The sequence below is a fragment of the Triticum urartu genome, chromosome 3A (genome assembly GCF_056163025.1).
Source record: "Triticum urartu cultivar PI428250 chromosome 3A, HENAU_Tu73, whole genome shotgun sequence".
Lineage (NCBI taxonomy): Eukaryota > Viridiplantae > Streptophyta > Magnoliopsida > Poales > Poaceae > Triticum > Triticum urartu.
The window spans coordinates 680,402,961-680,418,538 of record NC_141875.1 but is presented as its reverse complement, the minus strand read 5'-3'; the positions used below and the strand labels follow the sequence as shown (position 1 = coordinate 680,418,538).

The 15,578-nt window shown below is 39.7% G+C and overlaps 1 pseudogene; it reads right to left on the bottom strand.

Moving 5' to 3' along the window:
- Window positions 1-378: 378 nt before the first annotated feature.
- LOC147981514 (uncharacterized) overlaps window positions 379-15,578 on the bottom strand; it is a 164,246-nt pseudogene continuing 149,046 nt past the window's right edge.

The following is a 15,578-nucleotide window of genomic DNA, read 5'->3' as shown; positions in this document are numbered from 1 at the left end:
TTTTTCAAATCTAAAGAATTTAGAAGTAGGGTTCGAGAGCCCAGAAGTAGTATTTAATACTAGAGGAGTGTGATCACTCCCCACTCTGGGTAGGGCTTTGATAGAGGCCCCAAGGAAAATCCCATCCCAATCAACAGAAACAAAAACTCTATCTAAAGTGGACATAATCAAGTTGTCTTGATTATTAAACTGAAGCACAATGCATATACAAGGAAGACATCTCTTAAATATAATCAAACTGAAGCACAATGTGAAAAACAGTCATCCGTATAAATAAATTCATCATAAGCGGGGTTCGCAATCTCGTATGCAGCAGAGCAGTTATGGATTGAATGAAAAAAAGACAAAAATGTGTTGGTTGACCTCAACAGCTAGCTGTTACTCCTTGGAGGGGTCTAGGACGTGCCCTGCAAACACAACTGTGCCGGTCACACTAGTAGAAAACTGGGCTTTGGTCACAGGGCAATATTCACATTAGTCTCGGTTCCGTCACGAACCGGGACTAATGTGAGCATTCACTAGTAGAAAAGGGGTCAAACGTGAAGCACATTAGTGCCGGTTTGAATTAGAGCCGGCACTAATGTGTACATTAGTGCCGGTATGTGGCGGCGATCAATAGTACCGGTTCGTGGCAAACGTTTAGTATCGGTTCATGCCATGAACCGGTACTAAAGAGGCTGTGTCAGCCTGCGGTCAGGCTATGGCCCCACCATCACCATTTAGTGCCGGTTCGTACCACGAACCGGTATTAATGATGTTATGGCAAGCTGTTTTTAGTCCCACCTCGCCAAGAGAGAGACAGTATGAGCGGTTTATAAGCCGTGAGTGCACAGACAATGACGAAGAGTTGCAATGCTCACCTACATGTTGATTAGCTTCAAGCCTTGCGGAATAGCATAGATTGCACTGAGCTATGTGCAGTACAGTCTACACTATTCTGAATGGCTTGAAGCAAATTAACTAGCATTGCACCTCTTTTCTATTTTTAATAACTTATTTAAACTCCGGACTTCTTTTGTGTTCAGTATGCAGCATTCAAAGCGACGTCATCAATTTCCAACATGTTCTGACATCATTTGTTGTTTTTCGGTCATTTACCTAATTGTTTAGAGAGGTAAATGACCGTGAAATTGAAAATCACTACAAAATGAATCCTGAAAATGTTGAAACTTGGCATGGTATCATCATATCACCCGCATAGCATGCGCGAAAGAGTAGAGAGGGTCACGGCAAAAACTGGACGCACTTCGTGTACAAACTGGACAAACTCTTTCCGAGTATCAGGGTTTCGGACGAGAACTCATCTGTTACATGGCCACTTCAATGTTTTTAAACTTATTTGAACTCCGGACTTCTTTTGTGTTCAGTATGCAGCATAAAGCAACGTCATCAATTTCCATCATGTTCTGACATCATTTGTTGTTTTTCGGTCATTTACCTAATTGTTTAGAGAGGTAAATGACCGTGAAATTGAAAATCACTACAAAATGAATCCTGAAAATGTTAAAACTTGGCATGGTATCATCATATCACCCGCATAGCACGCGCGAAGGAGTAGAGAGGGTCACGGCAAAAACTGGACGCACTTCGTGTACAAACTGGACAAACTCTTTCGGAGTATCAGGGTTTCGGACGAGAACTCATCTATTACATGGCCACTTCAATGTTTTTTAAACTTATTTGAACACCGGACTTCTTTTGTGTTCAGTATCAGCATTTAAAGCGACGTCATCAATTTCCAACATGTTCTGACATCATTTGTTGTTTTTCGGTCATTTAGCTAATTGTTTAGAGAGCTAAATGACCGTGAAATTGAAAATCACTATAAAATGAATCCTGAAAATGTTGAAACTTGGCATGGTATCATCATATCACCCGCATAGCATGCGCGAAAGAGTAGAGAGGGTCACGGCAAAAACTGGACGCACTTCGTGTACAAACTGGACAAACTCTTTCCGAGTATCAGGGTTTCAGACGAGAACTCATCTGTTACATGGCCACTTCAATGTTTTTTAAACTTATTTGAACTCCGGACTTCTTTTGTGTTCAGTATGCAGCATTTAAAGCGACGTCATCAATTTCCAACATGTTCTGACATCATTTGTTGTTTTTCGGTCATTTACCTAATTGTTTAGAGAGCTAAATGACCGTGAAATTGAAAATCACTACAAAATGAATCCTGAAAATGTTGAAACTTGGCATGGTATCATCATATCACCCGCATAGCATGCGCGAAAGAGTAGAGAGGGTCACGGCAAAAACTGGACGCACTTCGTGTACAAACTGGACAAACTCTTTCGGAGTATCAGGGTTTCGGACGAGAACTCATCTGTTACATGGCCACTTCAATGTTTTTTAAACTTATTTGAACACCGGACTTCTTTTGTGTTCAGTATGCAGCATTTAAAGCAACGTCATCAATTTCCAACATGTTCTGACATCATTTGTTGTTTTTCGGTCATTTAGCTAATTGTTTAGAGAGCTAAATGACCGTGAAATTGAAAATCACTATAAAATGAATCCTGAAAATGTTGAAACTTGGCATGGTATCATCATATCACCCGCATAGCATGCGCGAAAGAGTAGAGAGGGTCACGGCAAAAACTGGACGCACTTCGTGTACAAACTGGACAAACTCTTTCCGAGTATCAGGGTTTCGGACGAGAACTCATCTGTTACATGGCCACTTCAATGTTTTTAAACTTATTTGAACTTCGGACTTCTTTTGTGTTCAGTATGCAGCATTTAAAGCGACGTCATCAATTTCCAACATGTTCTGACATCATTTGTTGTTTTTCGGTCATTTACCTAATTGTTTAGAGAGCTAAGTGACCGTGAAATTGAAAATCACTACAAAATGAATCCTGAAAATGTTGAAACTTGGCATGGTATCATCATATCACCCGCATAGCATGCGCGAAAGAGTAGAGAGGGTCACGGCAAAAACTAGACGCACTTCGTGTACAAACTGGACAAACTCTTTCGGAGTATCAGGGTTTCGGACGAGAACTCATCTGTTACATGGCCACTTCAATGTTTTTTAAACATATTTGAACTCCGGACTTCTTTTGTGTTCAGTATGCAGCATTTAAAGCGACGTCATCAATTTCCAACATGTTCTGACATCATTTGTTGTTTTTCGGTCATTTACCTAATTGTTTAGAGAGCTAAATGACCGTGAAATTGAAAATCACTAAAAAATGAATCCTGAAAATGTTGAAACTTGGCATGGTATCATCATATCACCCGCATAGCATGCGCGAAAGAGTAGAGAGGGTCACGGCAAAAACTGGACGCACTTCGTGTACAAACTGGACAAACTCTTTCGGAGTATCAGGGTTTCGGACGAGAACTCATCTGTTACATGGCCACTTCAATGTTTTTAAACTTATTTGAACTCCGGACTTCTTTTGTGTTCAGTATGCAGCATTTAAAGCGACGTCATCAATTTCCAACATGTTCTGACATCATTTGTTGTTTTTCGGTCATTTACCTAATTGTTTAGAGAGCTAAGTGACCGTGAAATTGAAAATCACTACAAAATGAATCCTGAAAATGTTGAAACTTGGCATGGTATCATCATATCACCCCCATAGCATGCGCGAAAGAGTAGAGAGGGTCACGGCAAAAACTGGACGCACTTCGTGTACAAACTGGACAAACTCTTTCCGAGTATCAGGGTTTCGGACGAGAACTCATCTGTTACATGGCCACTTCAATGTTTTTTAAACTTATTTGAACTCCGGACTTCTTTTGTGTTCAGTATGCAACATTTAAAGCGACGTCATCAATTTCCAACATGTTCTGACATCATTTGTTGTTTTTCGGTCATTTACCTAATTGTTTAGAGAGCTAAATGACCGTGAAATTGAAAATCACTACAAAATGAATCCTAAAAATGTTGAAACTTGGCATGGTATCATCATATCACCCGCATAGCATGCGCGAAAGAGTAGAGAGGGTCACGGCAAAAACTAGACGCACTTCGTGTACAAACTCGACAAACTCTTTCGGAGTATCAGGGTTTCGGACGAGAACTCATCTGCTACATGGCCACTTCAATGTTTTTTAAACTTATTTGAACTCCGGACTTCTTTTGTGTTCAGTATGCAGCATTTAAAGCGACGTCATCAATTTCCAACATGTTCTGACATCATTTGTTGTTTTTCGGTCATTTACCTAATTGTTTAGACAGCTAAGTGACCGTGAAATTGAAAATCACTACAAAATGAATCCTGAAAATGTTGAAACTTGGCATGGTATCATCATATCACCCGCATAGCATGCGCGAAAGAGTAGACAGGGTCACGGCAAAAACTGGACGCACTTCGTGTACAAACTGGACAAACTCTTTCCGAGTATCAGGGTTTCGGACGAGAACTCATCTGTTACATGGCCACTTCAATGTTTTTAAACTTATTTGAACTCCGGACTTCTTTTGTGTTCAGTATGCAGCATTTAAAACGACGTCATCAATTTCCACCATGTTCTGACATCATTTGTTGTTTTTCGGTCCTTTACCTAATTGTTTAGAGAGCTAAATGACCGTGAAATTGAAAATCACTACAAAATGAATCCTGAAAATGTTGAAACTTGGCATGGTATCATCATATCACCCGCATAGCATGCGCGAAAGAGTAGAGAGGGTCACGGCAAAAACTGGACGCACTTCGTGTACAAACTGGACAAACTCTTTTGGAGTATCAGGGTTTCGGACGAGAACTCATCTGCTACATGGCCACTTCAATGTTTTTTAAACTTATTTGAACTCCGGACTTCTTTTGTGTTCAGTATGCAGCATTTAAAGTGACGTCATCAATTTCCAACATGTTCTGACATCATTTGTTGTTTTTCGGTCCTTTACCTAATTGTTTAGAGAGCTAAATGACCGTGAAATTGAAAATCACTACAAAATGAATCCTGAAAATGTTGAAACCTGGCATGGTATCATCATATCACCCGCATATCATGCACGAAAGAGTAGAGAGGGTCACGGCAAAAACTGGACGCACTTCGTGTACAAACTGGACAAACTCTTTCGGAGTATCAGGGTTTCGGACGAGAACTCATCTGTTACATGGCCACTTCAATGTTTTTTAAACTTATTTGAACTCCGGACTTCTTTTGTGTTCAGTATGCAGCATTTAAAGCGACGTCATCAATTTCCAACATGTTCTGACATCATTTGTTGTTTTTCGGTCATTTACCTAATTGTTTAGAGAGGTAAATGACCGTGAAATTGAAAATCACTACAAAATGAATCCTGAAAATGTTGAAACTTGGCATGGTATCATCATATCACCCGCATAGCATGCGCGAAAGAGTAGAGAGGGTCACGGCAAAAACTGGACGCACTTCGTGTACAAACTGGACAAACTCTTTCCGAGTATCAGGGTTTCGGACGAGAACTCATCTGTTACGTGCCACTTCAATGTTTTTTAAACTTATTTGAACTCCGGACTTCTTTTGTGTTCAGTATGCAGCATTTAAAGCGACGTCATCAATTTCAAACATGTTCTGACATCATTTGTTGTTTTTCGGTCATTTACCTAATTGTTTAGAGAGCTAAATGACCGTGAAATTGAAAATCACTATAAAATGAATCCTGAAAATGTTGAAACTTGGCATGGTATCATCATATTACCCGCATAGCATGCGTGAAAGAGTATAGAGGGTCACGGCAAAAACTGGACGCACTTCGTGTACAAACTGGACAAACTCTTTCGGAGTATCAGGGTTTCGGACGAGAACTCATCTGTTACATGGCCACTTCAATGTTTTTAAACTTATTTGAACTCCGGACTTCTTTTGTGTTCAGTATGCAGCATTTACAGCGACATCATCAATTTCCAACATGTTCTGACATCATTTGTTGTTTTTCGGTCATTTAGCTAATTGTTTAGAGAGCTAAGTGACCGTGAAATTGAAAATCACTACAAAATGAATCCTGAAAATGTTGAAACTTGGCATGGTATCATCATATCACCCGCATAGCATGCGCGAAAGATTAGAGAGGGTCACGGCAAAAACTGGACGCACTTCGTGTACAAACTGGACAAACTCTTTCCGAGTATCAGGGTTTCGGACGAGAACTCATCTGTTACATGGCCACTTCAATGTTTTTTAAACTTATTTGAACTCCGGACTTCTTTTGTGTTCAGTATGCAGCATTTAAAGCGACGTCATCAATTTCCAACATGTTCTGACATCATTTGTTGTTTTTCGGTCATTTACCTAATTGTTTAGAGAGCTAAATGACCGTGAAATTGAAAATCACTACAAAACGAATCCTAAAAATGTTGAAACTTGGCATGGTATCATCATATCACCCGCATAGCATGCGCGAAAGAGTAGAGAGGGTCACGGCAAAAACTAGACGCACTTCGTGTACAAACTGGACAAACTCTTTCGGAGTATCAGGGTTTCGGACGAGAACTCATCTGCTACATGGCCACTTCAATGTTTTTTAAACTTATTTGAACTCCGGACTTCTTTTGTGTTCAGTATGCAGCATTTAAAGCGACGTCATCCATTTCCAACATGTTCTGACATCATTTGTTGTTTTTCGGTCCTTTACCTAATTGTTTAGAGAGCTAAATGACCGTGAAATTGAAAATCACTACAAAATGAATCCTGAAAATGTTGAAACTTGGCATGGTATCATCATATCACCCGCATAGCATGCGCGAAAGAGTAGAGAGGGTCACGGCAAAAACTAGACGCACTTCGTGTACAAACTGGACAAACTCTTTCGGAGTATCAGGGTTTCGGACGAGAACTCATCTGTTACATGGCCACTTCAATGTTTTTAAACTTATTTGAACTTCGGACTTCTTTTGTGTTCAGTATGCAGCATTTAAAGCGACGTCATCAATTTCCAACATGTTCTGACATCATTTGTTGTTTTTCGGTCATTTACCTAATTGTTTAGAGAGCTAAGTGACCGTGAAATTGAAAATCACTACAAAATGAATCCTGAAAATGTTGAAACTTGGCATGGTATCATCATATCACCCGCATAGCATGCGCGAAAGAGTAGAGAGGGTCACGGCAAAAACTAGACGCACTTCGTGTACAAACTGGACAAACTCTTTCGGAGTATCAGGGTTTCGGACGAGAACTCATCTGTTACATGGCCACTTCAATGTTTTTTAAACATATTTGAACTCCGGACTTCTTTTGTGTTCAGTATGCAGCATTTAAAGCGACGTCATCAATTTCCAACATGTTCTGACATCATTTGTTGTTTTTCGGTCATTTACCTAATTGTTTAGAGAGCTAAATGACCGTGAAATTGAAAATCACTACAAAATGAATCCTGAAAATGTTGAAACTTGGCATGGTATCATCATATCACCCGCATAGCATGCGCGAAAGAGTAGAGAGGGTCACGGCAAAAACTAGACGCACTTCGTGTACAAACTGGACAAACTCTTTCGGAGTATCAGGGTTTCGGACGAGAACTCATCTGTTACATGGCCACTTCAATGTTTTTAAACTTATTTGAACTTCGGACTTCTTTTGTGTTCAGTATGCAGCATTTAAAGCGACGTCATCAATTTCCAACATGTTCTGACATCATTTGTTGTTTTTCGGTCATTTACCTAATTGTTTAGAGAGCTAAGTGACCGTGAAATTGAAAATCACTACAAAATGAATCCTGAAAATGTTGAAACTTGGCATGGTATCATCATATCACCCGCATAGCATGCGCGAAAGAGTAGAGAGGGTCACGGCAAAAACTAGACGCACTTCGTGTACAAACTGGACAAACTCTTTCGGAGTATCAGGGTTTCGGACGAGAACTCATCTGTTACATGGCCACTTCAATGTTTTTTAAACATATTTGAACTCCGGACTTCTTTTGTGTTCAGTATGCAGCATTTAAAGCGACGTCATCAATTTCCAACATGTTCTGACATCATTTGTTGTTTTTCGGTCATTTACCTAATTGTTTAGAGAGCTAAATGACCGTGAAATTGAAAATCACTACAAAACGAATCCTAAAAATGTTGAAACTTGGCATGGTATCATCATATCACCCGCATAGCATGCGCGAAAGAGTAGAGAGGGTCACGGCAAAAACTAGACGCACTTCGTGTACAAACTGGACAAACTCTTTCGGAGTATCAGGGTTTCGGACGAGAACTCATCTGCTACATGGCCACTTCAATGTTTTTTAAACTTATTTGAACTCCGGACTTCTTTTGTGTTCAGTATGCAGCATTTAAAGCGACGTCATCCATTTCCAACATGTTCTGACATCATTTGTTGTTTTTCGGTCCTTTACCTAATTGTTTAGAGAGCTAAATGACCGTGAAATTGAAAATCACTACAAAATGAATCCTGAAAATGTTGAAACTTGGCATGGTATCATCATATCACCCGCATAGCATGCGCGAAAGAGTAGAGAGGGTCACGGCAAAAACTAGACGCACTTCGTGTACAAACTGGACAAACTCTTTCGGAGTATCAGGGTTTCGGACGAGAACTCATCTGTTACATGGCCACTTCAATGTTTTTAAACTTATTTGAACTTCGGACTTCTTTTGTGTTCAGTATGCAGCATTTAAAGCGACGTCATCAATTTCCAACATGTTCTGACATCATTTGTTGTTTTTCGGTCATTTACCTAATTGTTTAGAGAGCTAAGTGACCGTGAAATTGAAAATCACTACAAAATGAATCCTGAAAATGTTGAAACTTGGCATGGTATCATCATATCACCCGCATAGCATGCGCGAAAGAGTAGAGAGGGTCACGGCAAAAACTAGACGCACTTCGTGTACAAACTGGACAAACTCTTTCGGAGTATCAGGGTTTCGGACGAGAACTCATCTGTTACATGGCCACTTCAATGTTTTTTAAACTTATTTGAACTCCGGACTTCTTTTGTGTTCAGTATGCAACATTTAAAGCGACGTCATCAATTTCCAACATGTTCTGACATCATTTGTTGTTTTTCGGTCATTTACCTAATTGTTTAGAGAGCTAAATGACCGTGAAATTGAAAATCACTACAAAATGAATCCTAAAAATGTTGAAACTTGGCATGGTATCATCATATCACCCGCATAGCATGCGCGAAAGAGTAGAGAGGGTCACGGCAAAAACTAGACGCACTTCGTGTACAAACTCGACAAACTCTTTCGGAGTATCAGGGTTTCGGACGAGAACTCATCTGCTACATGGCCACTTCAATGTTTTTTAAACTTATTTGAACTCCGGACTTCTTTTGTGTTCAGTATGCAGCATTTAAAGCGACGTCATCAATTTCCAACATGTTCTGACATCATTTGTTGTTTTTCGGTCATTTACCTAATTGTTTAGACAGCTAAGTGACCGTGAAATTGAAAATCACTACAAAATGAATCCTGAAAATGTTGAAACTTGGCATGGTATCATCATATCACCCGCATAGCATGCGCGAAAGAGTAGACAGGGTCACGGCAAAAACTGGACGCACTTCGTGTACAAACTGGACAAACTCTTTCCGAGTATCAGGGTTTCGGACGAGAACTCATCTGTTACATGGCCACTTCAATGTTTTTAAACTTATTTGAACTCCGGACTTCTTTTGTGTTCAGTATGCAGCATTTAAAACGACGTCATCAATTTCCACCATGTTCTGACATCATTTGTTGTTTTTCGGTCCTTTACCTAATTGTTTAGAGAGCTAAATGACCGTGAAATTGAAAATCACTACAAAATGAATCCTGAAAATGTTGAAACTTGGCATGGTATCATCATATCACCCGCATAGCATGCGCGAAAGAGTAGAGAGGGTCACGGCAAAAACTGGACGCACTTCGTGTACAAACTGGACAAACTCTTTTGGAGTATCAGGGTTTCGGACGAGAACTCATCTGCTACATGGCCACTTCAATGTTTTTTAAACTTATTTGAACTCCGGACTTCTTTTGTGTTCAGTATGCAGCATTTAAAGTGACGTCATCAATTTCCAACATGTTCTGACATCATTTGTTGTTTTTCGGTCCTTTACCTAATTGTTTAGAGAGCTAAATGACCGTGAAATTGAAAATCACTACAAAATGAATCCTGAAAATGTTGAAACCTGGCATGGTATCATCATATCACCCGCATATCATGCACGAAAGAGTAGAGAGGGTCACGGCAAAAACTGGACGCACTTCGTGTACAAACTGGACAAACTCTTTCGGAGTATCAGGGTTTCGGACGAGAACTCATCTGTTACATGGCCACTTCAATGTTTTTTAAACTTATTTGAACTCCGGACTTCTTTTGTGTTCAGTATGCAGCATTTAAAGCGACGTCATCAATTTCCAACATGTTCTGACATCATTTGTTGTTTTTCGGTCATTTACCTAATTGTTTAGAGAGGTAAATGACCGTGAAATTGAAAATCACTACAAAATGAATCCTGAAAATGTTGAAACTTGGCATGGTATCATCATATCACCCGCATAGCATGCGCGAAAGAGTAGAGAGGGTCACGGCAAAAACTGGACGCACTTCGTGTACAAACTGGACAAACTCTTTCCGAGTATCAGGGTTTCGGACGAGAACTCATCTGTTACGTGCCACTTCAATGTTTTTTAAACTTATTTGAACTCCGGACTTCTTTTGTGTTCAGTATGCAGCATTTAAAGCGACGTCATCAATTTCAAACATGTTCTGACATCATTTGTTGTTTTTCGGTCATTTACCTAATTGTTTAGAGAGCTAAATGACCGTGAAATTGAAAATCACTATAAAATGAATCCTGAAAATGTTGAAACTTGGCATGGTATCATCATATTACCCGCATAGCATGCGTGAAAGAGTATAGAGGGTCACGGCAAAAACTGGACGCACTTCGTGTACAAACTGGACAAACTCTTTCGGAGTATCAGGGTTTCGGACGAGAACTCATCTGTTACATGGCCACTTCAATGTTTTTAAACTTATTTGAACTCCGGACTTCTTTTGTGTTCAGTATGCAGCATTTACAGCGACATCATCAATTTCCAACATGTTCTGACATCATTTGTTGTTTTTCGGTCATTTAGCTAATTGTTTGGAGAGCTAAGTGACCGTGAAATTGAAAATCACTACAAAATGAATCCTGAAAATGTTGAAACTTGGCATGGTATCATCATATCACCCGCATAGCATGCGCGAAAGATTAGAGAGGGTCACGGCAAAAACTGGACGCACTTCGTGTACAAACTGGACAAACTCTTTCCGAGTATCAGGGTTTCGGACGAGAACTCATCTGTTACATGGCCACTTCAATGTTTTTTAAACTTATTTGAACTCCGGACTTCTTTTGTGTTCAGTATGCAGCATTTAAAGCGACGTCATCAATTTCCAACATGTTCTGACATCATTTGTTGTTTTTCGGTCATTTACCTAATTGTTTAGAGAGCTAAATGACCGTGAAATTGAAAATCACTACAAAACGGATCCTAAAAATGTTGAAACTTGGCATGGTATCATCATATCACCCGCATAGCATGCGCGAAAGAGTAGAGAGGGTCACGGCAAAAACTAGACGCACTTCGTGTACAAACTGGACAAACTCTTTCGGAGTATCAGGGTTTCGGACGAGAACTCATCTGCTACATGGCCACTTCAATGTTTTTTAAACTTATTTGAACTCCGGACTTCTTTTGTGTTCAGTATGCAGCATTTAAAGCGACGTCATCCATTTCCAACATGTTCTGACATCATTTGTTGTTTTTCGGTCCTTTACCTAATTGTTTAGAGAGCTAAATGACCGTGAAATTGAAAATCACTACAAAATGAATCCTGAAAATGTTGAAACTTGGCATGGTATCATCATATCACCCGCATAGCATGCGCGAAAGAGTAGAGAGGGTCACGGCAAAAACTGGACGCACTTCGTGTACAAACTGGACAAACTCTTTCGGAGTATCAGGGTTTCGGACGAGAACTCATCTGTTACATGGCCACTTCAATGTTTTTAAACTTATTTGAACTCCGGACTTCTTTTGTGTTCAGTATGCAGCATTTAAAGTGACGTCATCAATTTCCAACATGTTCTGACATCATTTGTTGTTTTTCGGTCCTTTACCTAATTGTTTAGAGAGCTAAATGACCGTGAAATTGAAAATCACTACAAAATGAATCCTGAAAATGTTGAAACTTGGCATGGTATCATCATATCACCCGCATATCATGCACGAAAGAGTAGAGAGGGTCACGGCAAAAACTGGACGCACTTCGTGTACAAACTGGACAAACTCTTTCGGAGTATCAGGGTTTCGGACGAGAACTCATCTGTTACATGGCCACTTCAATGTTTTTTAAACTTATTTGAACTCCGGACTTCTTTTGTGTTCAGTATGCAGCATTTAAAGCGACGTCATCAATTTCCAACATGTTCTGACATCATTTGTTGTTTTTCGGTCATTTACCTAATTGTTTAGAGAGGTAAATGACCGTGAAATTGAAAATCACTACAAAATGAATCCTGAAAATGTTGAAACTTGGCATGGTATCATCATATCACCCGCATAGCATGCGCGAAAGAGTAGAGAGGGTCACGGCAAAAACTGGACGCACTTCGTGTACAAACTGGACAAACTCTTTCCGAGTATCAGGGTTTCGGACGAGAACTCATCTGTTACGTGCCACTTCAATGTTTTTTAAACTTATTTGAACTCCGGACTTCTTTTGTGTTCAGTATGCAGCATTTAAAGCGACGTCATCAATTTCCAACATGTTCTGACATCATTTGTTGTTTTTCGGTCATTTACCTAATTGTTTAGAGAGCTAAATGACCGTGAAATTGAAAATCACTATAAAATGAATCCTGAAAATGTTGAAACTTGGCATGGTATCATCATATTACCCGCATAGCATGCGTGAAAGAGTATAGAGGGTCACGGCAAAAACTGGGCGCACTTCGTGTACAAACTGGACAAACTCTTTCGGAGTATCAGGGTTTCGGACGAGAACTCATCTGTTACATGGCCACTTCAATGTTTTTAAACTTATTTGAACTCCGGACTTCTTTTGTGTTCAGTATGCAGCATTTACAGCGACATCATCAATTTCCAACATGTTCTGACATCATTTGTTGTTTTTCGGTCATTTAGCTAATTGTTTAGAGAGCTAAGTGACCGTGAAATTGAAAATCACTACAAAATGAATCCTGAAAATGTTGAAACTTGGCATGGTATCATCATATCACCCGCATAGCATGCGCGAAAGATTAGAGAGGGTCACGGCAAAAACTGGACGCACTTCGTGTACAAACTGGACAAACTCTTTCGGAGTATCAGGGTTTCGGACGAGAACTCATCTGTTACATGGCCACTTCAATGTTTTTTAAACTTATTTGAACTCCGGACTTCTTTTGTGTTCAGTATGCAGCATTTAAAGCGACGTCATCAATTTCCAACATGTTCTGACATCATTTGTTGTTTTTCGGTCATTTACCTAATTGTTTAGAGAGCTAAATGACCGTGAAATTGAAAATCACTACAAAACGAATCCTAAAAATGTTGAAACTTGGCATGGTATCATCATATCACCCGCATAGCATGCGCGAAAGAGTAGAGAGGGTCACGGCAAAAACTAGACGCACTTCGTGTACAAACTGGACAAACTCTTTCGGAGTATCAGGGTTTCGGACGAGAACTCATCTGCTACATGGCCACTTCAATGTTTTTTAAACTTATTTGAACTCTGGACTTCTTTTGTGTTCAGTATGCAGCATTTAAAGCGACGTCATCCATTTCCAACATGTTCTGACATCATTTGTTGTTTTTCGGTCCTTTACCTAATTGTTTAGAGAGCTAAATGACCGTGAAATTGAAAATCACTACAAAATGAATCCTGAAAATGTTGAAACTTGGCATGGTATCATCATATCACCCGCATAGCATGCGCGAAAGAGTAGAGAGGGTCACGGCAAAAACTGGACGCACTTCGTGTACAAACTGGACAAACTCTTTCGGAGTATCAGGGTTTCGGACGAGAACTCATCTGTTACATGGCCACTTCAATGTTTTTTAAACTTATTTGAACTCCGGACTTCTTTTGTGTTCAGTATGCAGCATTTAAAGCGACGTCATCAATTTCCAACATGTTCTGACATCATTTGTTGTTTTTCGGTCATTTACCTAATTGTTTAGAGAGCTAAATGACCATGAAATTGAAAATCACTAAAAAATGAATCCTGAAAATGTTGAAACTTGGCATGGTATCATCATATCACCCGCATAGCATGCGCGAAAGAGTAGAGAGGGTCACGGCAAAAACTGGACGCACTTCGTGTACAAACTGGACAAACTCTTTCGGAGTATCAGGGTTTCGGACGAGAAATCATCTGTTACATGGCCACTTCAATGTTTTTTAAACTTATTTGAACTCCGGACTTCTTTTGTGTTCAGTATGCAGCATTTAAAGCGACGTCATCAATTTCCAACATGTTCTGACATCATTTGTTGTTTTTCGGTCATTTACCTAATTGTTTAGAGAGCTAAATGACCGTGAAATTGAAAATCACTATAAAATGAATCCTGAAAATGTTGAAACTTGGCATGGTATCATCATATCACCCGCATAGCATGCGCGAAAGAGTAGAGAGGGTCACGGCAAAAACTGGACGCACTTCGTGTACAAACTGGACAAACTCTTTCCGAGTATCAGGGTTTCGGACGAGAACTCATCTGTTACATGGCCACTTCAATGTTTTTTAAACTTATTTGAACTCCGGACTTCTTTTGTGTTTAGTATGCAGCATTTAAAGCAACGTCATCAATTTCCAACATGTTCTGACATCATTTGTTGTTTTTCGGTCATTTACCTAATTGTTTAGAGAGCTAAGTGACTGTGAAATTGAAAATCACTACAAAATGAATCCTGAAAATGTTGAAACTTGGCATGGTATCATCATATCACCCGCATAGCATGCGCGAAAGAGTAGAGAGGGTCACGGCAAAACCTAGACGCACTTCGTGTACAAACTGGACAAACTCTTTCGGAGTATCAGGGTTTCGAACGAGAACTCATCTGTTACATGGCCACTTCAATGTTTTTTAAACTTATTTGAACTCCGGACTTCTTTTGTGTTCGGTATGCAACATTTAAAGCGACGTCATCAATTTCCAACATGTTCTGACATCATTTGTTGTTTTTCGGTCATTTACCTAATTGTTTAGAGAGCTAAATGACCATGAAATTGAAAATCACTAAAAAATGAATCCTGAAAATGTTGAAACTTGGCATGGTATCATCATATCACCCGCATAGCATGCGCGAAAGAGTAGAGAGGGTCACGGCAAAAACTGGACGCACTTCGTGTACAAACTGGACAAACTCTTTCGGAGTATCAGGGTTTCGGACGAGAACTCATCTGTTACATGGCCACTTCAATGTTTTTTAAACTTATTTGAACTCCGGACTTCTTTTGTGTTCAGTATGCAGCATTTAAAGCGACGTCATCAATTTCCAACATGTTCTGACATCATTTGTTGTTTTTCGGTCATTTACCTAATTGTTTAGAGAGCTAAATGATCGTGAAATTGAAAATCACTAAAAAATGAATCCTGAAAATGTTGAAACTTGGCATGGTATCATCATAT